This window comes from Phyllobates terribilis, unplaced genomic scaffold (genome assembly GCF_046119375.1).
Source record: "Phyllobates terribilis strain yellow unplaced genomic scaffold, ASM4611937v1 Scaffold_65__1_contigs__length_7625178, whole genome shotgun sequence".
NCBI lineage: Eukaryota > Metazoa > Chordata > Amphibia > Anura > Dendrobatidae > Phyllobates > Phyllobates terribilis.
The window spans coordinates 31,403-44,608 of NW_027362825.1; positions in this window are offsets into that span (position 1 = coordinate 31,403).

Consider the following 13,206-nt stretch of genomic DNA (forward strand, 5'->3'; position numbering starts at 1 on the left):
ACAGTCTAACATTCAACTAAGATTATTCACCGGGGCGGCAGAATCAGGCGGATATGCAGCGATACTAAGTAACCAATGGTGCACAAGCTTATGGCCTCCGTATTGGGCAGAACAAGTGCTGACAAAAAATCAGACAGTCTTGCAACTGTTTCCTATAGTGGTAGCAATAGAAATATTGGGTGCGCGTCTGGCTAACAAAAATATACTCTTCATAACAAAAAACACCCGCCTAGCGCACTGCATTAATAATATGGCATCATCGTCTCTCCCAGTGCTAGGCCTACTATGCCCGCTAGCATTCCTGTGCCTAAAACACAATGTATGGGTCTGCGCTAGCCACGATGCTGAGGGGTCTAACGCTGCTGCTAACGCTTTATCAAAATTCAATTGGCAGATTTTCACAGAGCTCCTCCCCAACACCAACCCATCGGGCAACAGTTGCCCAGCCTCCCTATGGGATCTAGTGGAGAATAGTTGATGCCATTAATCAGAGCGTCAGTTGCCCCGTCAATGTGGCAAGCATACAGTAAGGCATGGGAACAGTGGACACGATTAGTAGCAGGCAGACGGGTTGACCAATTTGAACAAGCCAGATTACAAGTCACCATAGAATTTCTCCACCAGCTAATGATGAGGGGCATATCAGGGGCGTCAACGCAGCCGTGGCTGACCAGAGTAGCATTTCACTTCCAGCTACTGAATTGGGGATATGTGACAAAGAGATTCATCATCAGACAATTCATAAAAGGGTGGAAAAAGGGTCAGCCAAGCCAGGAGTGTAGACGTCCCATCCCGTGTCACTAAAACTGATTTCTCACATCATATCCCTAACACCATTAACATGATACTCACAATTCGAAGCAACACTACTGTCTACTGTATTTGCGATCGCCTTCTTTGGGGCGCTATGCATAAGCGAATTAGTCCCTCAATCCAAAATTAACACCAGTGGAGGCTTATTACACCAGGATGTTGTCATAGCCAATAATGCAATACGTCTACGCATACGCCAATTGAAAACGGTTCCAGCGGGCAGGGGCACTTGGGTACTTCTACAACCCACAAATGGTACGCTGAATCTGGTAACAATAGTAAAAACATATATAACCATCAGATCACAAAGTAATTTCTTCCTATCACACATTGATGGAACGCCATTATCAAGATAACAGTTCCAAGCTATATTTAATAAATGCATAACATCGGCAGGGAACCACCCCAAAGATTATGGGACACACTCATTCCGCATAGGCGCGGCCACGGAAGCAGCAAGAGCAGGACTGTCAGAAACGGAAGTTCAGAGGATAGGGAGATGTCGATCCACGTGTTTGGCGAGATACATAACACCGGACTTGTTATCCTAACGTTGTTTGTTTCATTTACAAGTGACGCTAAGCTAACAGTGTGGGTGATAGGCCACTCGTATATATATTGTGCAGAAAAAAGGGCGAAAATCTGCCCAGGAGGGAGGAAATTTGAGTTTCATAACACATATTTGAACAGGAGAGGTAATAGAGGCCTGCAATGGCCACATGTACTAATGGAGGTAATAAAGGTAGGGAGAGAGGCAAGAGGTCCGGTCATCTTAGTTATACAGGCCGGGGGAAACGACCTAGGTCATCACAAGAGCGCATAACTAATGGCAATAATGAAACTAGACACTAAGCGCTTCAGAAAATTTTTCACAAAAATAGTCAGAGATTGTGCCGAGAGCGGTATGGCAAGGTGCCCGAGACATCACGGCCATCGAACGGACAAGGCGGCTAATAAATATTTGGATGCCAAAATTTATAAGAGACAGAGGCGGACAACTGGAAGGAGATAAAGCAGGCCTCATACTGCCCGACTGTGTTCACTTAATGGATATTGGACTGGACATATTCCTGTCAGGACTCCAGGACGGAGTGGAACAAGCGTTAAGAGTGATGGATGGGGGTCAGAGTCCTGCATACGAGTATGCAGGATCCTCCGTGGCCTGGAAATAGAAAGGACATGTTGGAGAGTTACACTTGTTGGCCAACTTGCTGTTGTGGAGGCTGGAGACACAGGGCATGCTGCAACAAGCTGAATAATTTTAGAAATAAAATGTCTTTCTAATGTAATGAGTATAAACAGTTAATAAAGCTGTGACCGATCCTCACCTATCCAGTTGTAAGAGTTACATGATTGTATTGTCAATGAAAGGGGGGCGGAAGGGGGCTGAGCGTCTGGGTTTGGTTGGGGGTCACCACAGTCTGCCTAGGCTAGATGCAGTTAAAAATCATTATTAGATACACAGGCGGTGCAGCTTGCTTCGCAGCTGGGTTACTATGCTGACTAGCAGACACTGAAGCTTTGGAGCAGACCTCTGAGTAAACAGCTCTTCAGACTCAACCATCTGTGTTACCCCAAGCCATAGTGTATGTAGTTTCTTACGGTTAAAAAGGGGGGGGGGACCAACCCACCTGTAATTGTCGATGCCAACATCACGTAAAACTCAGCAAGGGGACTCCAAAAAGAGTCTCCATTTTTTCCCAAAATTGTGGCACAGACACCACTTAAGTGGCATCAATTGTCCCAGAGTTGCTTAAAATGGTTGGTGAGGTGATTTTACCAAATCCTCAAGCTTTTAGTCTCCCCAGGATGACACAAGGGTAGAAAAGTCCTTGCGGATCCTTGATTTGTTCATCTTTATCAACGTGAGTCTGTCTACATTGTCAGTGGACAGCCGCGTCCACTTATCTGTCAGCACACCTCCAGCAGCGCTGAACACACGTTCAGAGAGAACAAAAATTATTATTAATTTGAAAGCTGGTGGAGCTTAGTATAGATGGCCTAATAGAATGAGTACCACACACTGCTACTATGCCCAAAATTATTTTCCAGGCAAGATGCAGCTAAAAATTATTAGTAATTTGAAAGCTGGTGGAGCTTAGTATAAATGGCATTACAGAATGAGTACCACACACTGATACAGGCCCAAAATTATTTTCCAGGTTAGATACAGCTAAAACTTATTATTAATTTCAAAGCTTAAAATGGTTGGTGAGGTGATTTTAACAAACCCTCAAGCTTTTACTCTCCCCAGGATGACACAGGGGTAGAAAAGTCCTTGCGGATCCATGATTTGTTCATCTTTATGAAAGTGAGTCTGTCTACATTGTCAGTGGACAGCCACGTGCGCATATTTGTTAGCAAACCACCAGCAGCGCTGAACACACATTCAGAGAGAACGCTGGCTGCGGGTCATGACAAGATCTCAAAGGCGTGAGTGGCGAGCTCCGGCCATTTATCCAGATTGGAAGCCCAAAAAGAGCAAGGGTCCAGTGACACAGTCAAGGCTTCGATGTTCACTTGGAGATACTCCTGTACCATTGTCTCTAGGAGCTGACTATGTGTCTGACTTCTTGTCTCCTGTGGCCTTGCAAAGGATGGGCTAAAAAAGTGGTGAAAGGATTCCGCAAAATTGCTGTTACCAGCAGATACTGTGTTTCTGTTACGGTTTGAGTGCTGAACACTCGACAGTCTCACGTTTGGCAAGTGAGAACTGTGAGATTCACTACGTGCACCACTGGTATTTTGTGGAAAAGCACATGTAAGATTCTGCAACAGTCTCTGCTGATACTCCTGCATGCGTGAATCCCTTTCTATGGCAGGAATTATTTTGGCAAATTTACTTTTGTACCGGGGATCTAAGAGTGTGGCAACCCAGTAGTCAGGATTATTTCGAATTCTGACAATTCGAGGGTCATGTTGCAGGTAGTGCAGCAAGAAGGCACTCATGTGTCTTGCGCATCCAGGAGCACCAAGTCCCTGTTGTGTTGGTGGCGGGGTAAGAATCATGCTTCCTTACTCTGCCCTCTCCCCCCAACCTCGCACAACAGAAATGTGATCAAGGTCTCCCTCATCTGATGAGTCTTCCATGCCCATCGCCAGTTCGTCCTCCACTTCTTCCTGGGTTTCTGCACCTTCCTCACTAGTTTGGCTGCTACCTTGCGCCGTGGTTAATCCCTCTCCCCCACCATACCATGCCTGCTGCCTTGGTGCTGCCGACCATCTGGACCTTGCAGATGTTAGCCCTTCCGCATACAACTCCTTCTCCTCTACTTCCTCCACCTCCTCTTGTCCCACCACCTGACTCCGAATTCTGTTTAACATGTGCAGCTAAAAATTATTAGTAATTTGAAAGTTGGTGGAGCTTAGTATAGATGGCCTAATAGAATGAGTACCACACACTGCTAATATGCCCAAAATTATTTTCCAGGCAAGATGCAGCTAAAAATTATTAGTAATTTGAAAGCTGGTGGAGCTTAGTATAGATGGCCTAATAGAATGAGTACCACACACTGCTACTATGCCCAAAATTATTTTCCAGGTAAGATGCAGCTAAAAATTATTATTAATTTCAAAGCTGGTGGAGCTTGGTATAGATGGCCTAATACAATGAGTACCACACACTGCTACTATGCCCAAAATTATTTTCCGGGCTAGATGCAGCTAAAAATTATTAGTAATTTGAAAGCTGGTGGAGCTTGGTATAGATGGCCTAATAGAATGAGTACCACACACTGCTAATATGCCCAAAATTATTTTCCGGGCTAGATGCAGCTAAAAATTATTAGTAATTTGAAAGCTGGTGGAGCTTAGTATAGATGTCCTAATAGAATGACTACCACACACTGCTTTTATGCCCAAAATTATTTTCCAGTCAAGGTGCAGCTAAAAATTATTAGTAATTTGAAAGCTGGTGGAGCTTGGTATAGATGGCCTAAAACAATGAGTACCACACACTGCTACTATGACCAAAATTATTTTCCGGGCTACATGCAGCTAAAAATTATTATTAATTTCAAAGCTGGTGGAGCTTGGTATAGATGGCCTAATACAATGAGTACCACACACTGCTACTAAGCCCAAAATTATTTTCCGGGCTGAATGCAGCTAAAAATTATTAGTGGTTTGAAAGCTGGTGGAGCTTAGTATAGATGGCCTTATACAATGAGTACCACACACTGCTACTATGCCCAAAATTATTTTACAGGCAAGATGCAGCTAAAAATTATTATTAATTTCAAAGCTGTTGGAGCTTAGTATAGATGGCCTAATAGAATGAGTACCACACACTGCTAATATGCCCAAAAGGTTTTACTTGGCTAAGTGCAGTAAAAAATTTGTATTACATACACAGGTGGTGTAGCTTGCAACACAGATAGGCTACTCCACTGACTAACACACACTGCAAGAGGCCCAGAAGGATTTGCTTAGCTAGATTTAGCCAAATGCTGTGAAAAACACTTGCACAGCACTTAAACAGACCTGCCTGGCAAAAAAGTGATAGGAACTGATGTAACCTAGCCCTCAAAAGGGCTGCAATTACAACTAGTCACTACTCCCAACCTATCTGTCTATTTAAGAGCACAGACCTGCCTGCTAAAAGTCGTAGGAAATGCTGGAACCTAGCCCTCAAAGGACTGCAATTAGAACTAGTTCCTACTCCCTAAAACTATCTGTCTATTTAAGAGCAAATTCGCTTGCAATTCACACAGTTACAAAATATAGCACCCACAGCAGCAGCGGTGCCGTCTAACACTCAGCTGCAGCAGTGAGAAAATGGTGGAGATGTGGAAAATGGCTGGGTCTTATAGGGCAAGGACATGTGACATACACAGCCAATGACACATGCCCTTGCTTGTGTGAAAAAAAGCACTGATAGGCTGACAGACTGCAGCTCCCCACTGTAAATGCGGGAAAGAGAAAAAAAATGAAGATCTTCATTATTTCTGCAGAGATCCATCCCATGCCCCTCCCTCCGCACCGCTGTACGCTCAAACTGTGTATTAACATTTATTATCAGCATTACTGTGAAAAAATCCAGTTACGATTTTGGTGCACTAACAGTTATCGAACATAACCTCGAACAGCCTGATTTTTTTCAAATCGTTCGGGTTCGTCGAACGGCTCGAACACCGCCCAAAACAACTCGAATTTGAGATTGGCAAACAGTTCGATTCGAACACCGCTCATCTCTTCTTGTGAGCTGTGGACAGCTGTGAAAGAGAAGGCAGATCTGTGGCTGAGACCGCTGAACCTACATCCAGGCATGGTCGTGTGTGACAATGGCCGTAACCAGGTGGCGGCTCTGAGGCGAGGCGAGATCACACACGTACCATACCTGGCTCATGTGCTTAACCTCCTCGTTCAGCGGTTTCTTAAATCGTACCCTGAGTTGCCAGATCTGCTCGTCAAAGTACGCCGCCTGTCAGCTCATTTTCGCAAATCGGCTACAGCTTCCGCCGCCCTTGCTGTGTTGCAGCAGAGTTTGCAGCTTCCGGCACACCGACTGGTGTGTGATGTCCCCACACATTGGAACTCTACCCTCCACATGTTGCAAAGGATTTGTGAGCAGAAGAGAGCAGTTGTGGAGTACCAGCTGCAACAAGGCCGTCGATATTCAGGTCAGACTTCACACATAAGACCTCATGAGTGGACCTGGATGTCTGACATATGTACCATCCTGACAAACATTGAGGAGGCCACCAAGATGGTGAGTGGCGATGACGCCATCATTAGTGTCAGCATCCCACTTGTCTGTCTTTTGCAACGCTCTCTGCAGAGAATTAAAGAGGAGGCATTGCAGCCAGAGTATGATGAGATGGATCAAGAAGCCATAGTGGGCGATTACACACAGCCCAGCCTCTTCTCATCCCAATGTGCATTGGGGGACAATGAGGGAGAGGAGGAGAGAGAACAGGAGCAGTTATCATGCGCAGTAGACGGTAGTACCTGTACAAGTATCATACTGTCGGTTCAGCGTGGGTGGCCTGAGGACAGGGGGGAGGAGGAGGAGAGCATGGTCAGTCGTCATCTTGGTGAGGACACGGAAATCTTGCCCGTTACCAGTTTGGCATGCATAGCTGACTTTATGTTACGCTGCCTTAACCGTGACCCTCGCGTCGTTAAAATGTTGGGTGACATTTATTACTGGTTGGTGACACTTGTAGACCCCCGCTACAAGGAGAACCTTCACTCTCTTATTCCTGAGGTGGAGAGGTCTACAAAAATGGGCCAGTACCAGAAGGGCCTTGCTGCAGAACTGTTAAAAAAATTCCCATCTGAACACGCTAGCGGCAGAGGTCACAGTTCGTTGACCAACCAAAGCGTACAAGCGAGAGAGAGGCAACTCCAATCCAGCAGAGGCAGTGGAACACTGTCAATGTTCTGGGACAGTTTTCTCAGACCCTCCCTTCGGACAGACCCTGAGGTGCTGGGTACTCTCACATAGAGTGGAAAGTTTCAAAAGATGGTTAGGGAGTACCTTGCCGACCGTACCAGCGTCCTCCGTGATTCCTCTGTGCCTTTTAATTATTGGGAATCCAAGCTGGACACTTGGAATGAACTCGCTCTGTACGCCTTGGAGGTCCTGGCCTGCCCTGCTGCTAGCGTGTTATCGGAGCGTGTTTTTAGTGCCGCTGGGGGAATTATAACTGATAAGTGCACTCACCTGTCAACTGACAATGCTGACAAGCTGACCCTTATCAAAATGAACAAGGGCTGGATTGGGCCAGACTTCTCATCACCACCAAATGACAACAGAGTAACATAAAGTCAAATCCACTCTGTTATTTCGGGAGGTGTATTCATATGCACCGCTTCACACCCACACATGGGTATAGGCTTCTTCATTTCGGCTGTTTTATGTTCTTCTCCTTATCGTCAGCCTCCACCACCACTATACCACCAGGGTGACCGTGGTCCATGTTGCCATTATTGAAAGTTCCTCCGTCCTTATTTTTGTCAGCTTTTGCTTGGAAGGCATAAGCAAAGACTGTGGGAGACCCACTCCCCAATAATGGGAATAATATTTTTAAGATGCTGTACTGTGTGGCTCTTGTAAGGGGCATTAAAACTGTCTTGTTATACGCCTCTGACCTCCACGTCTCTTCTGAGGGGCATTAAAACCGTCTTGTTATACCACTCTGACCTCCACGTCTCTTGTAAAGGGCATTAAAAGCATCTTGTTAAACCATTCTAACCTCCACATCTCTTCTGAGGGGCATTAAAACCGTCTTGTTATACCACTCTGACCTCCACGTCTCTTCTGAGGGGCATTAAAAGCATCTTGTTATACTACTCTGACCTCCACGTCTCTTTTAATGGGCATTAAAAGCATCTTGTTATACCACTCTGACCTCCACGTCTCTTGCAAGGGGCATTAAAAGCATCTTGTTATACCACTCTGAACTCCACGTCTGTTGTAAGGGGCATTAAAAGTATCTTGTTATACCACTCTGACCTCCACATCTCTTGTAAGGGGCATTAAAAGCGTCTTGCTATACCACTCTGACCTCCATGTCTCTTGTAAGGGGCATTAAAAGCATCTTGTTATACCACTCTGACCTCCACATCTCTTGTATGCAGCATTAAAACTGTCTTGTTATACCACTCTGACCTCCACGTCTCTTCTGAGGGGCATTAAAAGCGTCTTGTTATACCACTCTGACCTCCACGTCTTTTGTAAGGGGCATTAAAACCGTCTTGTTAAGCTACTGGGACCTCCACGAGTCTTCGAACGGGCATTGCATTTCCTCCTAATTTTTTGAAGCTTTTGCTTGGAAGGCATAAGCAAATACTATGGGAGACCCACTCCCCAATAATGGGACTTATGTTTTTAATATGCTGTACTGCATGGCTCTTGTAAGGGGCATTGCAAGTTGCTCCGTCTTAATTTTTTGAAGCTTTTGCTTGGAAGGCATAAGCAAATACTATGGGAGACCCACTCCAGAATAATGGGACTTATGTTTGTAATATGCTGTACTGCATGGCTTTTGTAAGGGGCATTGCAAGTTGCTCCGTCTTAATTTTTGGAATCTTTTGCTTGGAAGGCATAAGCAAATACTATGCAAATACTATGGGAGACCCACTCCCAAATAATGGGACTTATGTTTGTAATATGCTGTACTGCATGGCTCTTGTAAGGGGCATTGCAAGTTGCTCCATCCTAATTTTTGGAAGCTTTTGCTTGGAAGGCATAAGCAAAAACTATGGGAGACACACTCCCCAATAATGGGAATAATGTTTGTAATATGCTGTACTACATGGCTCTTGTAAGGGGCATTGCAAGTTGCTCCGTCTTAATTTTTGGAAGCTTTTGCTTGGAAGGCATAAGCAAATACTATGGGAGACCGACTCCCCAATAATGGGACTTATGTTTGTAATATGCTCTACTGCATGGCTCTTGTAAGGGGCATTTCAAGTTGCTCCGTCCTAATTTTTGGAAGCTTTTGCTTGGAAGGCATGAGCAAATACTGTGGGAGACCCACTCCCCAATAATGGGAATAATATTTTTAAGATGCTGTACTGTATGGCTCTTGTAAGGGGCATTATAAGTGTCTTGTTAAGCTACTGTGACCTCCACGTCTATTCCAAGGGGCATTCAAACCATCTTGTTAAGCTACTGGGACCTCCACGTCTTTTCCGAGCGGCATTAAAACCCTCTTGTTAAGCTACTGCGACCTCCACCACTTTTCCGAGGGGCATTAAAACCGTCTTGTTAAGCTTCTGTGACATCCATGTCTCTTCCAAGGGGCATTCAAACCGTCTTGTTAAGCTACTGTGACTTCCACGTCTCTTCAAAGGGGCATTAAAATCATCTTATTAAGCCATTCTGAACTCCACAGCTCTTCCAAGGGCCATTGAAATGTTGTTTTTAATTACCTCTAACGTCCACGACTCTTCCAACGGGCATTGCATTTCCTCCTAATTTTAGTCAGTTTTTGCTTTTCAATGCAAAGGCGAAAACTAAGGGAGACCCACTCCCCAATAATGGGTAGAAGGTTTTTAGTAAGCTGTAATCCACGTCTGTTTCATGGGGCATTGCAGTTCCTCATAATTTTTGGAAAGCCTTCCATTCACTGCTTAGGCCAACAGTGTACAGGACATCCAGTTGCTATAAATGGAAAAAATGGTTTAGTTAGGGCCCTCTGACCTCCATGTCATTTCCAAGGGGCATTGGAGTGCCTCAAAATTTTTGGTAGGCATTGCACTCACTGTATGCCCTATAACTGTGTAGCCGAACTGCTCCTTTTGTTACTGAAACATATCCTACAAGACATATGTGGTTGACTGGCCTGATATTGATATGAATGGTCCCTGTTTCTCCTCCTCTTTCTCCTTTGCCACTACCTCATCCATCATTTATCACCTGAAGCTTTGTTTTAAAGGGAGTCATAGAACTGGAATAGTAGCAGGAAAACATCCAGCAATCCTCAGAGGAGGTAGGATATGCACCAAAACGCTGACCACCTCAGGCCTAGCCGCTACTACATACATGCGTTTGCATTCCAAAAAAACAAAGCAGATGCTAACTTGTATCATCATCATCATGGTCCTCACCTTGGCACTCTCAACTCCCCTGATGGAGAAGCCAGGGCCCACCGGAGTAGTCTGGTTCTCTGGTGGGCTTGTCCAATGCTGCTCTAAAGCAGGCCGGGCTAAGAAAAGTGTGTGGGGGGATGTTCCAAGGAGAAATAAGGGCGGCTGGGGACCGTTTATGGACACCCGGCTGCCCCCAGGCGGCTGGGGATCGTGTGTGGACAACCGGCTGCAGGGCGGCTGGGGACCGAGTGTGGACACACAGGGATAGTTGCAAGTCTGCATCTTCTGATGCGGTAAGGATGACTTCTGATGGGCACACTTTTAGGCAGTGACCTGGGTGTAAGAGATGCTTACAGGGGTCTTCCCCATGCTGTTCCCATGTCTTTTCAGCACTGTATGCATGTGTCACACAGCACATGGCCAGATAAGGTTGTAAAATGTTAAAATTACATTTCCCGGTGAATGCATTTGTCACGGTTGAAAGCAATACAAAAGTGCAAAAACGCATAAAAAATTATACTTGTGAACATAGCCCAAGGTGTGGAGGAGTATTTTTTTTGGGGGGGTTATTTATTTTACCTTATACACAAGTTTTTACCCTGGAAAGGAAGTTCCTTAACATATTTCACAGGAAAGCAGTTTCAGTTTCGTTTTTGAATGTTTTATTGTGAGCCCTTAAAAGTGGCTTACTACCTCTGACCACGTTGTTGAGAGCAGTGACCTGGGCATCAGAAATGCTTCCTGGGGCGATCCCCATGCTGTCCCCATGGCATTTGAGCACTGTCACTATTGTTTTGGGCACTTGTTAGGCTTTTAAAAGACTGCCGGGGGTGTGATGCCAAAAATGCTCGGGTCTCCCTTAGACTAACATTGGGCTCGTTGCTCGGGATGAGCACCCGAGTATCACGGCGAGCTCGGCCCAAGCTTCGAGCACCCGAACATTTTAGTGCTCGATCAACACTAGCTGTAACTAATAGGTTACGAATCAATATTAAAATAAAAGAAATCATGGTATATTTCCTTTCATCACAAGTAATGCTCATCTTTCTACTGCTTAGGTTAGAAAGAGTTAAATCACAGAATGCCAGAAGAAGTCAGGTTGCTGAGCGGTCTAAAGCGCTGCGTTCAGCTCACAGTCGCAACTGGAGGCGTGGGTTCGAATAACACTTCTGACATTAGTATTTTCTTTCAAGAAATTGTACAGCTTCACTCCTGTTACTGATTAGTTGGGGGTCTGCTTTATTGGCGGCAATCTCAAACCGAAAACTAAAAGTGACGGGGCTTAGCAAAACCAATTATCAACGTTGGCACTTTGGCAGTATTCCTGGGGGTCCTTGAGTTAAATGTCCTGAATATGTGCTTTCACAAAAGAAAAATACTGTGGATATTAAAATGGGAGGGACTATTTCATCTCTATGTGTTCTCTGTCCCTATTACGGCAGAGAGTGAACCTCCTAAGGTGCTGTCGTGGAAGATTCCTAGAAACTTAATTACCTGTAAGTCTAATTTCAGATTTTTCTACCTCAGGCATAAATAGACTATAAATATACTTAATAAACAAAAGCTAAAAGAGCAGATGAACATAGTTTAACAAGTCTGAAATGCGCATGTGATACTGACATCAAAGTTTCACCACATTTTGGGACAAATGTTTTCACTTTCAACATTAACAATCAGTAGAATATTTTCTCTAAATTTGCATCTCCTTTCTTCACTCCAATTGTTTGCACCTAAGAAAAAATAAATCTTGATGCAACATTATGCTTACAAATTGTGTTTTATGCTCAATCATCACCTCTCCTACAGAGACACAGTCAGAATTACCCTGGCGAATTGAGTACATTTAAATATGTAAAAAAAATGGAGAATTGCTGTTTTTTTCTATTCATTCACAAACAGTTAATGTAAGTTCTTAAATATGTACGCAAAATAGCGTGATTTTCAAATATAGATCATCTTGCAAAAACAAGTCAAAGTAAAAATAAAAACATCCAGTTGTGACATTTACAGTGTGTTGAACATTCGTGAAGCTAAATGTGTCCAGCCGAAATAGCTCAGCTGGGAGAGCGTTAGACTGAAGATCTAAAGGTCCCAGGTTTCGGCAAAAGTTTTCTTCTTCACCCATTAAATTTTAAGCAGAAAATAAACAAAGAATATGGACTGACTGTTTACAGAGAATGTAAAAGTCCTAATCATTATAACTATCTACAGGAAATAAAATGATAGAAACTTGAGAACTGAACACTTTTAACTTTTGAGGAAAATAATATTTTTTGAAATTTTTTCTTCATTCTGGACGTCATCATTTTCTTTTATTTTAGTTTGACTTATATGTATGAGGATTTAAAGGAAACCTGATAGCTAATACGGGCAGCATGTATCAGACACTAGCTGAATGATTTCAGCCATGTATGTTTGACTATGAATCGCTGTGGCATTACTGAGACAAATATGCTTCAAAAATATGCCATGACCAAAGTTGTTTGGGGAAAAAGTCAGAAAGGCAAAAAACACAAGCCCCAACTTAGGACCGTCATCTTTCATTCTAAAAATAGGTGGTTTCCACGTTAATGGTAAGACAAAGAATCCACAGATTTGGCATTTCTCTAGCGAGGAGAGCCCACTTAAAATGTATGGGGTGCTTGTCTCCATAAGCTCAAGCTGGGCAATATCTGGCTTATTTGCAATTCTGGATGTTGCAGAGTGAAAACACCTGTTGGACAAAAATAGTAATTACCAGTGTTGATGAATTCATTGTGAGGAGTAATTTATAAAATGGGATCACTTTGGAGGGGTTTCTGCTGTTTTGGTACTTTTGGAACTCTGCAAAAGTCACCCTCAAAATATTCTTGC